Source organism: Dama dama, chromosome 5, assembly GCF_033118175.1.
Source record: "Dama dama isolate Ldn47 chromosome 5, ASM3311817v1, whole genome shotgun sequence".
NCBI classification, from domain to species: domain Eukaryota; kingdom Metazoa; phylum Chordata; class Mammalia; order Artiodactyla; family Cervidae; genus Dama; species Dama dama.
In genome coordinates, this window is record NC_083685.1 from 76,654,494 (window position 1) to 76,676,994 (window position 22,501).

Here is a 22,501-nt window from a genome sequence, read left to right on the forward strand (position 1 = left end):
AAAAAATTGAAATCATTCCAGTCATCTTTTCTGACCACAGTGCAGTAAGATTAGATCTCAATCACAGGAAAAAAATTGTTAAAACTTCAAACATATGGAGGCTAAATAACACGCTTCTGAATAACCAGCAAATCATAGAAGAAATCAAAAAAGAAATCAAAATATGTATAGAAATGAATGAAAATGAAAGCACAACAACCGAAAACCTATGGGACACTGTAAAAGCAGTGCTAAGGGGAAGGTTCATAGCATTACAGGCTTACATCAAGAAACAAGAAAAAAACTAAATAAATAACCTAACTCTACACCTAAAGCAATTAGAGAAGGAAGAAATGAAGAACCCCAGAGTTAGCAGAAGGAAAGAAATCTTAAAAATCAGGGCAGAAATAAATGCAAAAGAAACTAAAGAGACCATAGCAAAAATCAACAAAGCTAAAAGCTGGTTTTTTGAAAAAATAAACAAAATTGACAAACCATTAGCAAGAATCATTAAGAAACAAAGAGAGAAAAACCAAATTAACAAAATTAGAAATGAAAATGGAGAGATCACAACAGACAACACTGAAATACAAAGGATCATAAGAGACTACTACCAGCAGCTCTATGCCAATAAAATGGACAACTTGGATGAAATGGACAAATTCTTAAAAAAGTACAACTTTCCAAAACTGAACCAGGAAGAAATAGAAGATCTTAACAGACCCATCACAAGCAAGGAAATCGAAACTGTAATCAAAAATCTTCCAGCAAACAAAAGCCCAGGACCAGATGGCTTCACAGCTGAATTCTACCAAAAATTTAGAGAAGAGCTAACACCTATCTTACTCAAACTATTCCAGAAAATTGCAGAAGAAGGTAAGCTTCCAAACTCATTCTATGAGGCCACCATCACCCTAATTCCAAAACCAGACAAAGATGCCACAAAAAAAGAAAACTACAGGCCAATATCACTGATGAACATAGATGCAAAAATCCTTAACAAAATTCTAGCAAACAGAATCCAACAACATATTAAAAAAAATCATACACCATGACCAAGTGGGCTTTATCCCAGGAATGCAAGGATTCTTTAATATCCGCAAATCAATCAATGTAATACACCACATTAACAAATTGAAAGATAAAAACCATATGATTATCTCAATAGATGCAGAGAAAGCCTTTGACAAAATTCAACACTCATTTATGATTAAAACTCTCCAGAAAGCAGGAATAGAAGGAACATACCTCAACATAATAAAAGCTATATATGACAAACCCACAGCAAGCATCACCCTCAATGGTGAAAAATTGAAGGCATTTCCCCTGAAATCAGGAACAAGACAAGGGTGCCCACTCTCACCACTACTATTCAACATAGTGTTGGAAGTTCTGGCCACAGCAATCAGAGCAGAAAAAGAAGTAAAAGGAATCCAGATAGGAAAAGAAGAAGTAAAACTCTCACTGTTTGCAGATGACATGATCCTCTATATAGAAAACCCTAAAGACTCTACCAGAAAATTACTAGAGCTAATCAATGAATATAGTAAAGTTGCAGGATATAAAATTAACACACAGAAATCCCTTGCATTCCTATATACTAACAATGAAAAAACAGAAAGAGAAATTAAGGAAACAATACCATTCACCATTGCAACAAAAAGAATAAAATACTTAGGAGTATAACTACCTAAAGAAACAAAGGACCTATACATAGAAAACTATAAAACACTGATGAAAGAAATCAAAGAGGACACAAACAGATGGAGAAACATACCGTGTTCATGGATTGGAAGAATTAATATTGTCAAAATGGCTATTCTACCCAAAGCAGTCTATAGATTCAATGCAATCCCTATCAAGCTACCAACGGTATTTTTCACAGAACTAGACCAAAGAATTTCACAATTTGTATGGAAATACAAAAAACCTCGAATAGCCAAAGTAATCTTGAGAAAGAAGAATGGAACTGGAGGAATCAACCTGCCTGACTTCAGACTCTACTACAAAGCCACAGTCATCAAGACAGTATGGTACTGGCACAAAGACAGAAATATAGATCAATGGAACAGAATAGAAAGCCCAGAGATAAATCCACGAACCTATGGACACCTTATCTTTGACAAAGGAGGCAAGGATATACAATGGAAAAAAGACAACCTCTTTAACAAGTGGTGCTGGGAAAACTGGTCAACCACTTGTAAAAGAATGAAACTAGAACACTTTCTAACACCATACACAAAAATAAACTCAAAATGGATTAAAGATCTAAATGTAAGACCAGAAACTATAAAACTCCTAGAGGAGAACATAGGCAAAACACTCTCCGACATAAACCACAGCAAGATCCTCTATGACCCACCTCCCAGAATATTGGAAATAAAAGCAAAACTAAACAAATGGGACCTAATGAAACTTAAAAGCTTTTGCACTACAAAGGAAACTATAAGTAAGGTGAAAAGACAGCCCTCAGATTGGGAGAAAATAATAGCAAATGAAGAAACAGACAAAGGATTAATCTCAAAAATATACAAGCAACTCCTGCAGCTCAATTCCAGAAAAATAAATGACCCAATCAAAAAATGGGCCAAAGAACTAAACAGACATTTCTCCAAAGAAGACATACAGATGGCTAACAAACACATGAAAAGATGCTCAACATCACTCATTATTAGAGAAATGCAAATCAAAACCACTATGAGGTACCATTACACACCCCAGTCAGGATGGCTGCTATCCAAAAGTCTACAAGCAATAAATGCTGGAGAGGGTGTGGAGAAAAGGGAACCCTCTTACACTGTTGGTGGGAATGCAAACTAGTACAGCCGCTATGGAAAACAGTGTGGAGATTTCTTAAAAAACTGAAAATAGAACTGCCATATGACCCAGCAATCCCACTTCTGGGCATACACACTGAGGAAACCAGATCTGAAAGAGACACGTGCACCCCAATGTTCATTGCAGCACTGTTTATAATAGCCAGGACATGGAAGCAACCTAGATGCCCATTAGCAGATGAATGGATAAGGAAGCTGTGGTACATATACACCATGGAATATTACTCAGCCATTAAAAAGAATTCATTTGAACCAGTCCTAATGAGATGGATGAAGCTGGAGCCCATTATACAGAGTGAAGTAAGCCAGAAAGATAAAGAACATTACAGCATACTATCACATATATATGGAATTTAGAAAGGTGATAACGATAACCCTATATGCAAAACAGAAAAAGAGACACAGAAATACAGAACAGACTTTTGAACTTTGTGGGAGAATGTGAGGGTGGGATATTTCAAAAGAACAGCATGTATACTATCTATGGTGAAACAGATCACCAGCCCAGGTGGGATGCATGAGACAAGTGCTCGGGCCTGGTGCACTGGGAAGACCCAGAGGAATCGGGTGGAGAGGGAGGTGGGAGGGGGGATCGGGATTGGGAATACATGTAAATCCATGGCTGATTCATATCAATGTATGACAAAACCCACTGGAAAAAAAAATAATAATAATAATAAAAAAAAGAAGAAGAAGAATCTAATATGCACCACTGACATACAGACCCTGTCTCAGGTACTTGTATTTTTATTTTACTGATGAGGAAGCTAAAACCGAGCTGGATGAAGTACTTTTCTGGGACCCACTGATATTTACTGCATCCCTTTTGGGTGCCAGGGGCTTGTTGGATGTTCTAGCTGAGCAGATAGAAACCAGTAAGCAAAGCAAGATCTTTGCTCTCAGGGAGCTTATAGCCCAGAACAGGAAAGCCACAGGTAATTTTCCTTTGAAGAAGGAATACCAAACTGCTATGAGAAGCCTCTGGAAGATATGCTGTGGAAGGAACAGCCTATATATAAATGTAGCTCACGTGTGTGTGCTAAGTCACTTCAGTCATGTCCAACTCTTTGCAACCCTATGGACTGTAGCCTACCAGGCTCTTCTGTCCATGTAGAAATTCATACAGGAGGAGCGTCACTACAATGGTAGAATCAGTAAAACTTGACAATCAAGAGAGGGGGTTGGTAAGGTGTCTAAGTCTAAGTAATTAATGGCTTGGTGATATTGTCAGCAGAAATAGAGGGCAGGGCATGGAGGGTATACACTTAGCTTGTTTAGCACAGCTATCCATTTCTCCAACAGAGAGGCAAATGCTGGAGGAAGTGGCCTTCCTCTCTGACTAGTGATTTGTGACACATGGTCTGAGTTGCCAAATGATGCTTTCATAGTCTCACAGATGAGTTTTCCATTAAAAGCAAAATCAAATTTATAATTCACTTCATTTTCTGAAAACTCACAGAACTGCAGACATTATGCAATACACATATATGATTAGAGATTGCTAACTTTCTGCCTGGAACAAGAAATAAATATTTAAGAATTCTCACTCAAGACTTTGAATGGACTGACTGTAAGCAAATAATATATTGATTCAATTTTAATAATATATTGATTCAGTTTTAAACTACTCAAAAATAAGAACATAGCTGTGCAGTTCTTTTCGTATAATGCCTAGCATGAAACAAGTACCTCATAGATATTTTCTGGGAATGAAAATGATTTCTTCTCCCAATAGTCACTCTCCAAAGTACTACTCACACACAAGAGTAAGTATAGAATGTTCATATCACTTTACAATCAGAGAAACAGCCTTTGTTATTAAAATTCAGTTCAGTTCAGTCACTCAGTCATGTCCAACTCTTTGTGACCCTCATGTACTGCAGCACGCCAGGCCTTCCTGTGCATCACCAACTTCCAGAGCTTACTCAAACTCATGTCCATCAAGTTGGTGATGCCATTCAACCTCATCCTCTGTCATCCCCTTCTCCTCCCACCTTCAGTCTTCCCCAGCATCAGGGTCTTTTCCAAGGAGTCAGTTCTTTGTATCAGGTGGCCAAAGTGTTGGGGTTTCAGCTTCAGCATCAGTCCTTCCAATGAATATTCAGGACTGATTTCCTTGAGGATTGACTGCTTTGATCTCCCTGCAGTCCAAGGGACTCTCAAGAGTCTTCTCCAACACCACAGTTCAAAAGCATCAATTCTTCAGCGCTCAGCTTTCTTTATAGTTCAACATTCGCATCCATACGTGACTACTGGAAAAACCATAGCTTTGACTAGAAGGACCTTTCTTGGCAAAGTAATGACTCTGCTTCTTAATATGCTATCTAGGTTGGTCATAGCTTTTCTTCCAAGGAGCAAGCGAAGAGCTAATTTTATGTTGCCCCATGAGTTAAAGCTTAAGTATAAAGGCAGTCCCAGTCCACTCTGGATTTCTTTAGAAATGTCCTATCTTGGGCCTCACTCAGTGTAAGCAAGCTTTCACATTGGGATTTACGAGGATCAGGTTAACTAGAAAATCTGTCATAAGTTTCTAAAGGATAGTATCAGTAATTGTGTGAGTGAGGAAGGAAAATTTTTGCCAAATAAGTAGACAAGTAAAAGTATGACTCTACACTGAAATCAGATATAAACATGAAAACTGAGATATTATTCAAATGGATTATTTCAAAGTGTCCAGATATTTAGTGCTAAGTACATTAGTTATTGAGTTATAACTAAATAATTATTCAGTTATTATTTGCATTTTTCCAGGATTCTTTGGGTAGTGGGCATCCTGTAGATCCTGCAACAGGCTTTATCTAATAAGAAACACATATTTATTGAACATTTACTTTGTATTATATTGTTATATACTTTTTGTAGATTTATTTTTTATTTAATATTCATAAATAATCCAACAGGTAGGTGTCAGACAGTGTTGATATACAAATGCAGAGATTAAGTGACTTATTTTGGGAAGTCACCATTTGAAAGTGGTGAAACTAGAACCAAAGCCTGTTTAAAGTTTACCTCCTAATTCCTGTGCGTTATCAATTCTGTGTTCAGATGAAATGCACTCTTTCTGGTGCTCATAGGAATTTATAGTCACAACAGAATAAACTCTGGGTTTGGACGAACTTGTTTTGCCAGAAAAAACATACAATCACCTTCCCACAGAACCTCTGTAGTGACCCATTGATGAGAATAGGATCAGCTCAATAAACTGTTTGGAAACATCTTTATCCACTTAAAAATCTTTGATGTTCTCGATGTGGGTGGGTGGTGGGAAAGGGAGCCATTTGCCAAGCAGAACTGAGGTCATACTAGAAGTGTTTAACTTATGAACTTATCTTATGGAACAGAGAACAGATCTCTCGCTTTCTTTCTTTAGATAAAAATTTTAAAGTCTTGTTTCACAAAGGTACCTTTCTGTCTCCTTGTTTACTTAAATAAACTATACAGGAAACAGGCATTATTGTCTTTGTAAAAGCAATTGTAAAACTTGGTAAAACTAATTACCTTAAGATAGCACATGGCCCAAGAATGAGAACACTGTTTCTTCCCTCGTTCTCACTGAGGGCCCCTAGTCCACTTTGCATTCCAATGGACCACAGAGCCTGGTCAGAAAGTGATTGCCATTGGTGTCTCTGGATGACTTTTAATTTGAGGGGCTTCGTGGTCTCAGTGGGGCCTCTCTCCCCTGACTTATTTTTATTTATCTGCTAAGGTGAACTTAGTTTGGAAAATGTTCTTTACAGTTCTGATATGACTCATTCTTTCTTTCTAGGGTTACAGGGTAAGGTTTTAGATCGCTTCCACAACAAAATTAACATTTCTGACTCTTCATTCTTGTGCAATGAAAGCAACCATAAACTGAAAGTCAGGGAATCTGAGTTTGAAGCTTTTTACCTTTTTGTGGTCTTGGGCAAGACATCCAATCTCTCAGAGCCCCATCTGTCAGATCTCAAGGTCCTGTCTTATAGATTCTTTACTATTCTTTTCTTTCTATTTTAAAAATCCTATTTGGGTTTCTATAATTTCCCGTATCATTAGAGAACACAGATGAGACATCAAAGGAAAAGAGCTAACAAAACTACCCAAGCTCTCATGGTATGACTGATGGGGAAGCCCAAGGATGAGTCCCTTTGGGGACAGGAAGCAAGTACTGCTGTATCAGCGAGGTCTGGGGACACAGAATTTTTCAAGTTGGAGAAGCAATTGGGATCCCCAAGAACTGCCCAGAAAGTGTCACATGGAGTGTGCACTTCTTCAGTGCTTCTCCCATCCCAGGAATCCAGGAAGAGTAGCTCTCCCACTGTGTGACTTGTACTAAAGCAGTAGATTCCTATATAAGCACCCAGTTCAGAGTCTTGCATTATAAATTAGAACAGAGGAAAGAATTAGTCTATTTATTTAGTCTCTTTCTGAAATTCCTTTTTATTTTCTTTGAGTTTACAGTTTTACCACTGTCAAGTATATTCTGTATACCAATGAGGAGTTGGATTACCTGCATTAGAATTGCACAGAGTACTTACAAAAAATACTGGTCTCAGGCTCTACCCTAGACCTACTGTGTCACTGCATCAGGATATGTGTGCATGTGTGTGTATGTTGGTAGATCTGGAATCTGTATTTTTAATTCATATTCCAAATGAAGTTTGAGATCCTCTGCTCAACACTAATATAATAAATGATTGAGTGCATAAGCCTACACATCTCTGGTTAATACCATCAATGGCTCCCCTTCATTGAAGAGTCACCTTCAGCTTAGATCAAATTACAGGTATCAGTATAATATGCTATTTCACGTTCCTCTTGCCTTTTGGTTCTTTTGGATACTCGGGATGCTATTTACTCATTTTTCCTGCTATTTCAAGCATCACCTACTTCCCTGATAAGTCCTCCATCATGTAGGGCCAGGCAGAGTTGAGTTTCCTTACACTGTATCCCTATACTGCTCTATACTAGGGTTTCTCAACCTAGACTCTTTTGACATTTGGGGCTGGATAGCTCTTTGCTGTGAGGGGCTGTCTTGTTTATTGATGAATGTTAGCAGCATTCTTGGCTTTACCCGCGAGATGCCAGTAGCAGCTCCTGAGTTGTGAGAACTGGAAATATCTTCAGGCACCACCAGATGTCTCTTGGGGAGCAAAACTGTACCTGGTTGAGGGCACGGCCATACGCTTACGAACATGATAGCCCAAACCAAGTCATGATGAAAGCTGCTGCTCATTTATCTTCTCTGAGATCCCGAGAGTTCCAGAGTAGGGGTTTTGCATAGCGTATCCTTGTGTCCCCTGTGCCAACGCATAGCACCTTAAAACCTTAGAAAGATACGTCTATTTATTTGGCTGCGTCAGCCTCCACTGTTGATTCCTGTTGTGTCCTGAGGGACTGTGGCGCTTGGACTCTCTGGGTGTGGCGAGTGGACTCCGGAACCTGAGGGCTTCAGTAGTTGCTGCTCACAGGCTTGGCTGCTCCAAGGGATGTAAGATCTTATTTCCCCAACCAGGGATCTCACCTGCGTCCCCTGCATTGTACGCTGGGTTCTTAACCACTGGACCGCCAGGGAAGTCCCTTTTAGCAAAACTTGACTGATGTACTAGGTGTCAGAAGAGCTATATTTTAGCTCATCTTGGTTGGCTCTATGTTTCCAATGTGGCGACTCTGGACAAACCAGTTAGCCTCTCTGTGCCCCAGTTTCCCTCACTTGTAACCCTCAGCCCTGTACCTTTGGGTTGTCTGTGGATGGAATGAGAACGGGTCTGTAAAGTGTGAAGTGGAGAAAGAAGCCTGCTGAGGGCAATGCGAGGAAGACAGGGTGCTGTCGTGTTCTCACCTTCCAGGCACAAAGCTTGGAGAGTACTGAAAGTTCAGGGGATGCAGATAGTACAGTGCTCAGTACCAATATCTGGACAATTTCTTTAATTTGGAACATTATAAATGCAAGGGACTTTGTGAAAATGAACAGACTATGGAAACCTTAAAGGCTCAACTCCCTGCCCCAGATACGCCTGTGTGGGTCAAATAAGGACCCAGCCGGGCCTGAGGGGGCCCTCTCTGCCCTAGTCCTGCCCAGTGTTCTGTGGCCTCCAGGGGCTGTCAAACCCTTTCTTTAGCCCCATTCTGTTCTGTTCTGTGCTGGGGCTGGGGCTTCCTTGAATGTCAGTGGCAGGAAGTTACCAGGTTTTACATCTGTAACTGCACAGAATATGCAGCATTAATGAGGGAGCCTCATCACTCTTTGTAAAGATTTTTTTCCCCTAGTACAGCCTATGGAATGCCTCTCCAGTCATTTATTATCTTCAGGAAGGGTCTCCCCGTTTCTCTCTCTGTCTCTCTCTCTTTGTGTACCTACTTTATGACTTCCTTTTACACGCTGGGCATTCCATCGCTGTGGCCTCTGTTCTCCCAGCACTGTGGCAGGCTGGTTTATATACCTCCTCCCTTCTTTTAACAGAATTAATTAGTTTCCATGTTGAGTCAGCTGAGATATACCTCTGCTGCATGAAAATGATACTTGTGTGTATGTGTGTGTGTGTGTGTATGCACGCGCCACTATCAACTCCCCTCCAGCTGCAGTTGGCCAGGACTTCCCCATTAATTATTTCACATGCCACACATGAAGGTTACAAAAACACTTACAAATTGTGAAACTACACAGACATGTCAAAAAGTCCTGAATGCATATACTGTTAGGGCTACAAAAGAACTTGATAACCATTTAATCTAGCTCTTCCATTTGAAGTTTGTGACTCTTGAAACCTGACTTCCTCAGAGTATTTTCTTTGCAGTTTGACCATCTCAAAAAACCACCCTGAATCATTCTGTTCCTCCTTAAATGCATCTCAGATAATCTCTACAGTCCAATGTTTTCTGTACTTCATGATCATTTCTCTAAGCTTAAAATAATAATAATTTCCTCTCAATATAGGGCTTGAAGATATCTCATCTGAAAGAAGTTGTAGGTGTTTCTAAAATGGTGAGATCTGTGTATTTTTACAGTAACACATAGTTTAGAGCAATTATCAGGATGTTTTTCCTATTGTTGTCATTGTTCAGTCCCTAAGGAGACTCTTTGTGACCCCATAAACTACAAGGATTCCAGGTTTCCCTGTCCTTCACCATCTCCTGGAGTTAGATCAAAGTCATGTTCATTGAGTCAGTGATGCCATCCAACCATCTCATCCTCTGTCATCCCTTCCTCCTCCTGCCCTCAATATTTCCCAGCATCAGTGTCTTTTCCAGTGAGACAGCTCTTCGTATCAGATGGCCAAAGTATTGGAGCTTCAGCTATAGCATCAGTTCCTTCCAACAAATATTCAGTGTTGATTTCCTTTTGGATTGACTGGTTTTATCTTTGCAGTCCAAGGGACTCTCAAGAGTCTCCTCTAGCACCACAATTGGAAAGCATCAATTCTTTGTCCCTCAGCCTTATTTGTGGCCTAAATCTCACACCTGTAAGTGACTGCTGGAAAAACTATAGCTTTGACTATATGGACCTTTGTCTGCAAAGTGATGTCTCTGCTTTTTAATACCCTGTCTGGGTTTGTTATAGCTTTTATTCCAAGGAGTAAACATCTAATTTTGTGACTGCAGTCACTGTGTGCAGTGATTTTCAAGCTCAAGAAAAGAAATCTGTCACTGTTTTCAATTTTTTCTCATCTCAGTCAGTTCAGTCGCTCAGTTGTGTCTGACTCTTTGCAACCCCCCATGGACTTCAGCATGCCAAGCTTCCATGTCCTTCACCAACTCCCGGAGCTTGCTCAAACTCATGTTCATCGAGTTGGTGATGCCATCCAACCATCTCATCCTCTGTTGTCCCCTTCTCCTCCTGCCTTCAATCTTTCCCAGCATCAGGGTCTTTTCCAAGGAGTCAGTTCTTTTCATCAGATGGCCAAAGTATTGGAGTTTCAGCTTCAGCATCAGTTCTTCCAATGAATATTGAGGACTGATTTTCTTGAGGATGGACTGGTTTGATCTCTTTGCAGTCCAAGGGACTCTCAAGGGTCATCTCCAACACCACAGTTCAAAAGCATCAATTTCACACCACTCAGCTTTCTTTATAGTCCAACTCTCACATCCATACCTGACTACTGGAAAAACCATAGCCTTTACTAGATGAACCTTTGTTGGCAAAATAATGTCTCTGCTTTTTAATATGCTGTCTAGTTTTGTCATAGCTTTTCTTCCAAGGAGCAAACATCTTTTAATTTCATGGCTGCAGTCACCATCTACAGTGATTTTGGAGCCAGAAAAAATTAAGTCTGTTACTGTTTCCATTGTTTCCCCATCTACTTGCCATGAAGTGATGGGATGGGATACCGTGACCTTAGTTTTCTGAATGTTGAGTTTTTAAGCCAACACTCTCCTCTTTCACTTTCATCAAGAGGCTCTTTAGTTCTTCTTTACTTTCTGCTATAAGGGGGGATGTGTCATCTGCATATCTGAGGTTACTGATATTTCTCCTGGAAATCCTGATTCCAGTTTGTGCTTCATCCAGCCCAGCATTTCTCATGATGTACTCTGCAAATAAGTTAAATAAGCAGGGTGACAATATACAGCCTTGACATACTCCTTTCCCAATTTGGAACCAGTCTGTTGTTCCATGTCCAGTTCTAACTGTTGCTCTTGACCTGAAACATGTAGATTTCTCAAGAGGCAGGTAAGGTGTTCTAGTACTCTCATCCCTTTAAGAATTTTCTACAGTTTGTTGTGATCCACACAGTCAAAGGCTTTGGCGTAGTCAATAAAGCAGAAGCAGATGTTTTTCTGGAACTCTCTTGCTTTTTTGATGATCCAGCGGATGTTGGCAATTTCATCTTTGGTTCCTCTGCCTTTTCTAAATCCAGCTTGAGCATCTGGAAGTTCACAGTTCACATACTTTTGAAGCCTGACTTGGAGAATTTTGAGCATTACTTTGCAAATATGCAATAGTTTGAACATTCTTTGTCATTACTTTTCTTTGGGGTTGGAATGAAAACTGACCTTTTCCAGTCCTGTGGCCACTGCTGAGTTTTCCAAACTTGCTGGCATATTGAATGCAGCACTTTCACAGCATCACCTTTTAGGATTTGTAATAGCTCAACTGGAATTCCATCACCTCACTAGCTTTGTTCATAATGGTGGTTCCTAAGGCCCACTTGACTTCACATTCCAGGATGTCTGGGCCTAGGTGGGTGATCATACCATCATGATCATTCCCCTCTATTCGCCATGAAGTAATGAGACTGGATGACATAATCTAAACTGAAAATTATTCTGCTCAAATATTTTTCTAACTTTCTTTTTGAAACATCTTACTGGAATTTGTTTGTAAAAAGACAACTGTGGAGGAAATTTGCTTGCTTATTAGCTGCAAATTTTTTTTCTATTATGAGATTTTGGAGAACTTGTCAATTGGATGAACCTGTTACTAGGTTATCTGAAGAGCTCATGGACAGTTTTTGTTTTTTTTTTTTTTAAGAAAAGAATAAGCAGTCTATTTTATTGACCGCTCAGAGTAGGAATCCATGGGTATTGAAGATCTCTGGGAACTTGTCAATTTCCTTTTCTGTTCTTTTTGTCCTGCTTCCATAGCTTCATGAGCTGCTGCTTCTTGTGGAAATGAATCTTGACCTTCTTCTTCCTCTTCCCCTCCAGGGTGGTGAGTCAGGTGCCCTAGGTAGGAAAACTTCTGCATAGGGTTCAGATACACAACTCGGAGAGCAGCAGGAACACCATCCACTTTTTTTGTCATTGAGTACTGGGGTCCCTCACATCCCTGAGGCAGTCCAGAGCAGCCTGGCCTCGTGTGGTCCTGGGGGCGGCATGCCTGTGGGCAGAGGACAGCGGGCTTGCTCAGTGGGGTATGTAAAGACATTGCTGCCCCAGCCAAGCAGGCGGGGTGGCGGCCACAGATGGTAGTGCCTTTGGGCTCATCTCATGAGTGGGAAATTCGAACATGAGTCCTCATCACCGGCCTCCTGGACAGCTTTACTGAGAAGCTTGGCAGCCTAAGAACCCAGTGTTAGTCATTGCTGATCAAGAATAGTGTGTCCTTGGGAATCTCGGACCAGTAAAAGTTAAAATGAGGAGGGAGAGACTGGTATAGGATTTCCAACTCATTTTGAGCACTCAATTTGAGGAAAAAAACTGGGAATTAACAGTTCCCCCTGCCCTATACGCTATTCCAAACTCATTCTACCTAAAAAAAATTTTCACATTTAGGGTTTTACGTTTCATTTTTCTAATTACACTTTAAATTAGGTCTCTAAGAAAGAAGTTGGGGCTTCTTATGCTTTTCAGAGTGATCTGGGAAATGCTACATCAATGCATTTGAGGAAAAAAATCAAGATCTTTTACAGTTTTGTTTTTCAATCAATACCTTAAATAGTGGCCAGAAGCAAAAATTCACTGGTGTATCCCCAAGCAGGATTCTGGGCCTGTCAGATTCATCTTCCCCCACCTCCCCAAGCAGTGGACTCCACACCGCCTCTGCAGGCCCCTAGAACAGATAAATAATGTAGGACGAAACAAGCAGACTTATGATGGGCTTCACTGGTGGCTCAGATGGTAAAGAATCTGCCTGCAATGCCTGAGACCTGAGTTTTATCCCGGGGTTGGGAAGATCTTCTAAAGAAGGGAATGGCTACCCACTCCAGTATTCTTGCCTGGAGAATTCTGTGGACAGAGGAGCCTGGCGGGCTACAGTCCATGGGGTCGCAAAGAGTCAGACACGACTGAGCGACTTTCACTTCACTTCACTTCGTGATGGCAAAGACATCAGGAAGAAAATATCCACCACTGTGGTGTCCTTGGCCAAAGAGGACTCTGGATTCCTGAAAGACGTGAGCTGTGAGTGTGGAGTTTGCAGTCAGTGGAGAGAAATGACTTCTTCTCCCCTGTGCTGCTCAGCCCTTTTGCCCTCCCTTCCCAAGGCCTCTGATAGAGGGATGCTGCTGCCCCTTCAGCTGACTGCCCTCCTCCCTCCCTTCCAGTCAACCAGTCACAAATCCAGGGAAAGTAACCAGGGAACTGCTCCATACAGACCAAGCAGAAGTGAAGAGACTTAATTTCTCACTAGGAACCCAATCCCATCCCTTTGTATCTAAATGGAGTCTGCATAGCATGCACCTAGGAGGAGATCTCATCTGTATCCAGATGCCTTAGGAATGATTCCTCCTGAATGCGTTTCTTCTCCCTTTTCCATCCCACGCTCTGGGAAAATTATCTCAGAACAATGATGATTGGGAATTGGAACGGGCCAAGAATTGGCAAGCAGTAAATGTCATGTCAGGGCAGACATTGACAAAGGTCCCATGTGAGTTTCAGCTGGCATCCCTAGGGATAGAGTTAACACTGATGGGAATTCCTCAGATTTTGTTTAAATGATGTTTTTTTTCCCCCCCAAAGAACAATGTGACTTATTTAAATCAAAATGAACAAAAAAAACTCCTATTCACCTATGACGCCCAATCCAAACACAAATCTGTTCTCTGTATCTATGAGCTTGCTTTCTTTTGCTAAATAAGTACTTAAAAGAACAAGAGTACCACCATCCACAGTCATGATTATTTTTTAAAAGAGAGAGCACTTTAGAGCAAAAACAAGAAATAGGATATACCCTCTCCACACTGCTTTTATTTTTCATATTTTTTCAGTGCATGTCTCCAAATCAGTTCAGTTCAGTTAAGTCACTCAGTCGTGTCCAACTCTTTGCAACCCCGTGGACTGCAGCATGCCAGACTTCTCGGTTTATCACCAGGTCCTGGAGCTTGCTCAAACTCATGTCCATCAAGTCGCTGATGCCATCCAACCATCTCATTCTCTGTCAACCCCTTCTCCTCTTGCCTTCAACCTTGCCCAGAATCAGGGTCTTTTCCAATAAGTCAGTCCTTTGCATCAGGTGGACAAAGTATTGGAGTTTCAGCTTCAGCATCAGTCTTTCCAATGAATATCCAGGACTGAGTTCCTTTAAGATTGACTGGTTTGATCTCCTTGCAGTCCAAGGGACTCTCAAGAGTCTTCTCCAATACCACAGTTCAAAAGCATCAATTTCACACCACTCAGCTTTCTTTATGGTCCAACTCTCTCATCCATACATGATTACTGGAAAAACCATAGCTTTGACTAGACTGACCTTTGTCAGCAAAGTAATATCTCTGCTTTCTAATATGCTGTCTAGGTTTGTCATAGCTTTTCTTCCAAGGAGCATGTGTCTTTTAATTTCACAACTGCAGTCAGCATCTGCAGTGATTTTGTAACCCAAGAAAATAAAGTATGTCACTGTTTCCATTGTGTCCCCATCTATTTGCCATGAAGTGATGGGATTGGATGCCATGATCTTCGTTTCTTGAATGTTGAGTTTTAAGCCAACTTTTTCACTCTCCTCTTTTACTTTTATCAAGAGGCTATTTATTTCCTCTTCACTTTCTGCCACAAGGGTGGTGTCAACTCATATCTAAGGTTATTGATATTTCAGGTGGCAATCTTGATTCTTGCTTCATCCAGCCTTGCATTTTGCATGATGTACTCTGCATATAAGTTAAATAAACAAGGTGACAATAAACACCCTTGATGTACTCCTTCCCCAATTTGGAACCAGTCTGTTGCTCCATGTCCAGTTCTGTTGTTTTTTTACCTGTATACAGATTTCTCAGGAGGCAGGTAAGGTGGTCTGGTATTCCCATCTCTTTAAGAATTTTCCACAATTTATTGTGATCTACCCAGTCAAAGGCTTAATCAATGAAGCAGAAGTAGGTGTTTTTCCAGAATTCTTTTAATTTTTCTATGATTCAACAGATGTTGGTAATTTGATCTCTGGTTTCTCTGCCTTTTCTAAATCCTGCCTGAACATCTGGAAGTTCTCAATTCATGTACTGTTGAAGCTTAGTTGGAGAATTTTGATCATGACCTTGCTAGCATGTGAAATAAGTGCAATTCTGCAGTAGTTTGAACATTCTTTGGCATTGCCTGTCTTTGGCATTGGAATGAAAACTAACTTTTTCCAGTCCTGTGGCCACTGCTGAGTTTTCCAAATTTGCTGGCATATTGAGTGCACCACATTAAGAACATCATCTTGTAGGATTTGAAATACCTCAGCTGGAGTTCTATCACCTCCACTAGCTTTGTTCGTAGTGATGCTACCTAAGGCCCACTTGACTTCACAATCCAGGATATCTGGCTCTTGGTGAGTGATCACACCATCGTGATTATCTGGGCCATTAAGATCTCTTTTGTATAGTTTTGTGTATTCTTGCCACCTTTCTTAATATCTTCTGCTTCTGTTAGGTCCATACTATTTCTGTCCTTTATTTTGTTCATCTTTGCCTGAAATATTCCTTTGGTATCTCTGATTTTCTTCAAGAGATCTCTAGTCTTTCCCATTCTATTGTTTCCTCTATTTCTTTGCATTGATCACTGAGGAAGGCTTTCTTATTGCTCCTTGCTATTCTTTGGGACTCTGCATTCAGATGGATATATCTTTCTTCTTCTCCTTTGCCTTTCACTTCTCTTCTTTTCTTAGCTATTTGTAAGGCCTCCTCAGACAACCATTTTTTCCTTTTGAATTTCCTTTTCTTGGGGATAGTCTTGATTACAGCATCCTGTACAATGTCACAAACCTCCGTCCATAGTTCTCCAGGTACTCTGTCTATCAGATCTAATCCCTTCAATCTGTTTGTCACTTCCAATGTATAATCATGAGATTTGATTTAGGTCATCCCTGAATGGTCTAGTGGTTTTCTCTACTTTCCTCAATATAAGGAGGGAATAAAGAGTTCATGATCTGAGCCACAGTCAGCTCCCAGTCTTGTTTTAGCTGTCTGTATAGAACTTCTCAATCTTTGGCTGCAAAGACTACATTCAGTCTGATTTCAATATTGAAGAGCTGGTGATGTCCATGTTTAGAGTCATTTCTCGTGTTGTTGGAAGAGGGTGTTTGCTATGACCAGTGTGTTCTCTTGGCAAAACTCTGTTGGCCTTTGCCCTGCTTCATTTTGTACTCCAAGGACAAACTTGCCTGTTACTCTAAGTATCTCTTAACTTCCTACTTTTGCTTTCCAGTCCCCTATGATGAAAAGGACATTTTTTTTTTTTTTTTTTTTTTTTGGTGTTAGTTCTATAACGTCTTGTAGGTCTTCATAGAATCATTCAAATTCAGCTTCTTTGGCATTAGTGGTTGGGGCATAGACTTGGATTACTGTGATATTGAATAGTTTGCCCAGAAAATGAACATAGATGATTCTGTTGTTTTTGAGATTGAATCCAAGCACTGCATTTCGGACTCTTTGTTGACTATGAGGGCTGCTCCATTTCTTCTACGGGATTCTTACCCATAGTAGTAGGCAAAGGGTCATCTGAATTAAATTCACCCATTCCAGTCCATTTTAGTTCGCTGATTCCTAAAATGTCAATGTTCACTCTTGCCATCTCCTGTTTGACCACTTCCAATTTACCTTGACTCATGGACCTAACATTCCAGGTTCCTACGCAATATTCTTCTTTACAGCATCAGACTTTATTTCCATCACCAGTCACATCCACAACTGTGTGTTGTTTTCACTTTGGCTCAGCCTCTTCATTCTTTCTGGAGCTATTTCTCCACTCTTCTCCAGTAGCACATTGGGCACCTACCATCCTGGGGAGTTCATCTTTCAGTGTCCTATCTTTTTGCCTTTTCATGGGGTTCTCAAGCCAAGAAGAATGAAGTGGTTTATTATTCCCTTCTCCCTATTTTATCAGAACTCTCCACCATGCTCCTTCTGTCTTGGGTGGGCCTATATGATATGGCTCATAGTTTCATGAGTTAGACAAGGCTGTGGTCCATGTGATCAGTTTGGTTATTTATTGTAGACCATCCTGCGTTTCCTGCTCAGGCTCTCACAAGGCTGCCATCGGGATATCTGTGGGGTGTATTGCTCTCTGGATCTCGGGACCCTCTTCCCAGCTCCTGGGGCTTGGGCAGAATTCAGCTCCTTGTAGCTATAGGGCTGAGGGCCCCTCTTTCTTCTGTTGGTCATAGGGGTCCTCTATTGAGCCTTCTCATAACATTGGCTTTTGGAAACCACCATATCTAGATTAATTAATCCAGGAGTCAGAGATGTGAGTTATAATGTCAAATCCTATTAAAAAAATAGTGGAGAACACAAATCCTTTGATGTATATTGGTATTAATTATTGCTAATATCATGAGGCTCTTTCATGGGGTCAAGGTATTGTTTATGTCTTAAGATTTTTTGGTTATTTGAGAGACAGCATGTGGAAATCAGCATACCCAAACATAAAAACCTTGCTGAGAGAATCTCTAATCTTGCCATACCTCCATAAACCACCCCACCTTCATCTTTAAAAGAAGAGCCTGTTCTACAGAATGTTGTATGAAAATAAACAGTAAGTCTGAAAGCATTTAATAACTATAAAGTGATCTGTAGCTGTGAGATTTAGTCAGTATCTCCAAGATATGTAGTTTAATCAAAACCCCATCAAGACTGTGTTAATCTGTTTGCAATGTCTGATGCAATATCAAAATATGTTCTGTGTAGCATACTACAGTGTACTATGTACACGTTAGTGCCTGGAACAAAATAGGCACTCTATCATTTTCTGTTCCCTTTACCCAGTGAAAGTACATGCTTTGACTCTCTAGCTAACACCAAGCATTCTGCAGAATAAGTGATAGTCCACCTGCAATTATGCTTCTATGATCTTTTTGAAATTTTCTTTGATAAACAAAGGGAGAGAAAATCAGAATAATCTTTATGTTATGAAAATTTTCATCTTACTCACGTATCAGCTTTTTTACCTCACTTCTTTCTCTCTCTCTTTGCGCCCTCTACTGACTGCAAGTTTGTATTGATTTAGCAAATGGAACTGATTTGAACAAAGTGAAAGTGACAGTTGCTCAGTCCTGTCCAACTTTTTGTGACCCCATAGACTATACAGTCCATGGAATTCTCCAGGCCAGAATACTGGAGTGGGTAGCTGTTCCCTTCTCCAGGGGATCTTCCCAAACCAGGGATCGAACCCAGGTCGCCTGCATTGCAGGCGGATTCTTTACCAGTTGAACCACAAGGGAGGCCCAAGAATCCCTTCTCAGGGGATCTTCCCGAACCAGGAACTGAACCGGGGTCTCCTGCATTGCATACGGATTCTTTACCAATTGAGCTATCAGGGAAGCCCCATTTTGAACAAAAAGATTACAATCTCTAGCCTGTGACTATGACTAATATGTATGCTACTTTGCTCACAAAAAATAGGATCAGGCTGCATATGTTTTTAAAAATTTGCTTTTAGCACTAACTGTGTACTGCAAACATCTTTCCATGTCAATAAATGTATCATCATAATGGCTACATGGTGTTGCATTGCAAGGATGTCCCATCCTTATGAGAGCACATTGAGTCTGCCTCGGCTTGTCTCATTGCTATTTTTTTAAAGTTTCCTTTTATGCCTCATATTCTCCATGAGATATGTTAGAAACTAGAGCCATGATTGATAACACTCCATAATTAACCCTGGAATCTAAAACAGATGCATCAGTACTCAGAATCACAATACACAGTACTGCCAAGTATTTCTCCTGTCAGTTTCCATTCCTGGCACTGCTTATCTTTTCCTACTAAATTGCACCAAAGTATATCACAAGCAAAGAGCAAACATTTTAAAAGATTTAAAACCTTGTTTGCAATAGGGCACAAGAAGATAGTACATCTCCAAAATGAGGATTGATTATCATGAATAAGGAAAAATTTGAGGTCTGGAAAGATTGAGTGAAAATTAGAAATGTCTTTGGCATGTTCACCCCCGGCTGAAGGAATGACTGCCCTAAATTATACTGAAAAAAAAAAAAAAATCAATTAGTGAAGCTGAAAAAAAAAAAAAACCTTGAGAATTCTCTCAAGACTCATGTGAAAACAACAAATATTTGAAAATAATGAGAGAAAAGATAAGAAATAAGGAGTCCAACAGATGTAAGTATGCAAAATAGGAATTCCAGAGCAGGAAATGAAACCAGAAGAATGCAATTAAAAATTAAATGACAGAAATTTTTGAGCTAAAGAAATATTTGTTTGAAGCTTTAAAAAGGTTTACTAAGACTTCCTTGGTGGCCCAGTGGATAAGCATTCATCTGCCAGTGCAGGGGACACAGGTTCCACCTCTGCTCCAGGAAGAGTCCCCGTGCTGGGGAATAACTAAGCCTATGTGCCCCAACTTCTGAGGCCACGTTCTGGAGCCCAGGATCCACAGCTACTGTAGCCTCTGTGCTGCACCTACTGAAACCTGCATGCCTAGAGCCTGTGCTCTGCAACAAGAGAGCCACTGCATGAAAAGCCCACTCACCCCAACGAAGAGCAGCCCCCACTCACCACCGCTAGAGAAAGCCCGCATGCAGCAACGAAGACTCAGGGCAACCAAAATAATAAATAATCTTTTAAAAAGGCTCACTAAAAACAAATGAAACACATGCCTAGGTATACTCAGGCAAAATTCTTGAATATTAAAGACAAAACAAGCTTTTTGCATGAATTGAAGCTTTTATTTATTTATTTATTTTTTATTAGTTGGAGGCTAATTACAATATTGTAGTGGTTTTTGTCATACATTGACATGAATCAGCCATGGATTTACATGTATTCCCCATCCCGATGCCCCCTCCCACCTCCCTCTCTACCCGATCCTTCTGGGTTTTCCCAGTGCACCAGGTCTGAGCACTTGTCTCATGCATCCAACCTGGGCTGGTGATCTGTTTCACCCTAGATATTATACATGTTTTGATGCTGATCTCTCGAAACATCCCACCCTCGCCTTCTCTCACAGAGTCCTATTTTTTATTTTTTTGAATTGAAGCTTTTAAAACACAGAAAATTATGCATTCTAGAGAAGAACGCAAATCAAGCTGTTCTCCCTAAAGCTAAATGCCAATCATCAATGTTTACAGAACTTTGAGGATGGGTCAAAATTAAGAATTCAAGAATAGTAAAGACATAGCTTAAAAGAGTTAAAACTGAACAATAAAAGCATGGTTTTGAAGCATTCTGCAAATGTAAAAATATAATTCTTTAAGGAGAGGATTGATGTTGTAAACCACAACAGTAATAGGTTAATGAAAGATAGCATAAAAGCACTATGTTTTTTTCTTTTCGGGGATGAGATTAATATTTTATATTGCAGTATAGTTGATGCACGATACTATGTAAGTTACAGGTATGTAAGCTACAGGTATACAGGTATACACTGCACTGACTCACAATCTTAAAGCTTATACTCCATCTTTAGTTGTAAAATATTGCCTGTGTTCCACATGTTGTCCAATATATCCTTGTAGTTTATTTTATATCTAATAGTTTGTACCTCTTCGTCCCCCTCACCACTTTTCTCCCTAAACTGGTAACCACTAGTTTGTTCTTTGTATCTGTAAGTCCGCTTCTTTCTCATTATAGTCATCAGCCTGTTCTACTTTAGATTCCATATATAAGTGATAGCATTCAGTCAGTCTCTCTCTGACTTATTTCATTTAGCATAATGCCCTCCAAGTCCATCCATATTGCTGCAAATGGCAAAATTTCATTCTTTCTTATGACCAAGTAGCATTTCATTGTATATATAAACCGCTTCTTCTTCTTCCTTTTTTAAGAGACAAAATCTGTTCCTGTCGAGCACCATGCATCACCTGGAAGCCACGCATTGTGAGGAGCGTGAGGCTGAGGTTCAGAGGATGAGAATACAGCACCCAAAAATACATCAGACCAGTGAGTCCTGCCAGGTGGAGAGGAGATCTCTGGGATTCACAGGGGTATCAGTGGAGGGTAGCACATCCCCTGATGTGAACTGCGGGGAGACCACAAGGCATGCCAGGCCACCATAGCCACTGCCAGACCTCTCTGCTGGCTCCTGGCCTCCGATCACCGTGGGTCCCCGTTGGCGGTGCCCGGGTCGGTCCACAGTCTCTTCTCCAGCACCGGGAACTCTTGGGACATGGATGGCCGTGCTGTGGTCAGCCGCTCAGTCGTGTCTGACTCTTTGAGACCCCGTAGACTGTAGCCCGCCAGGCTACTCTGTCCATGGGGATTCTCCAGGCAAGAATACTGGAGGGGGTCGCCATGCCCTCCTCCAGGGGGTTTTCTCAACCCAAGGATCGAACCCAGGTCTCCCGCACTGCAGGCAGACTCTTCACCCTCGGAGCCACCAGAGAAGCCCTGGGACATGGATTATTTCTTCCAAATTCAGTAAAATACACATTGCAGTAAGAGCTCTACCGAGAATGGCTCTGTACTCTGGGAAGCTTCACAGCGTCTAAGTAGGGCCGACATTCGTGGGAGCAGCTAGGAGAATTCGCCTCCAATCACAGTCTGTAGCGGGGTTCTGAGTGCCAATCTGTGAACTGCTGCTGAGCACATCCTTAGCAACACCCGTGCAAGGACTAACTCTGAGGGGGAAAAGCAAGCTCAAGCCTCAATGCTGAGTTCATTACAACTTCTTGAGAATCTCATCAACAGCTCATGCAGTATAGTTTCAAAAAATAAACATGTTAAGGTAAGCAGATAACTCTTTAGAACCCCAAATATATTTTCTGGCTATATTTATGTGCAACTCGCTGTCTGCAATGGGTGGTCTGGAAGAGGCTCTTCGTCAGGACAACGTGGTCACAGGACTCGGATGGCCCAGCCGGACTGAGGGGAGCTGAGGACTCGGGAGGAGGCTCCCTTCTGGTTGGAGACCAACTT

The 22,501-nt window shown here is 40.8% G+C and overlaps 1 non-coding gene across 1 annotated transcript; it reads right to left on the minus strand.

The window, feature by feature from the left end:
- Positions 1-12,684: 12,684 nt before the first annotated feature.
- On the minus strand, positions 12,685-12,760 carry LOC133058135 (small nucleolar RNA Z195/SNORD33/SNORD32 family). The gene has a single exon (XR_009693246.1). It is a non-coding gene; the product is annotated as a small nucleolar RNA Z195/SNORD33/SNORD32 family (small nucleolar RNA).
- Between the last annotated feature and the right edge of the window lie 9,741 nt (positions 12,761-22,501).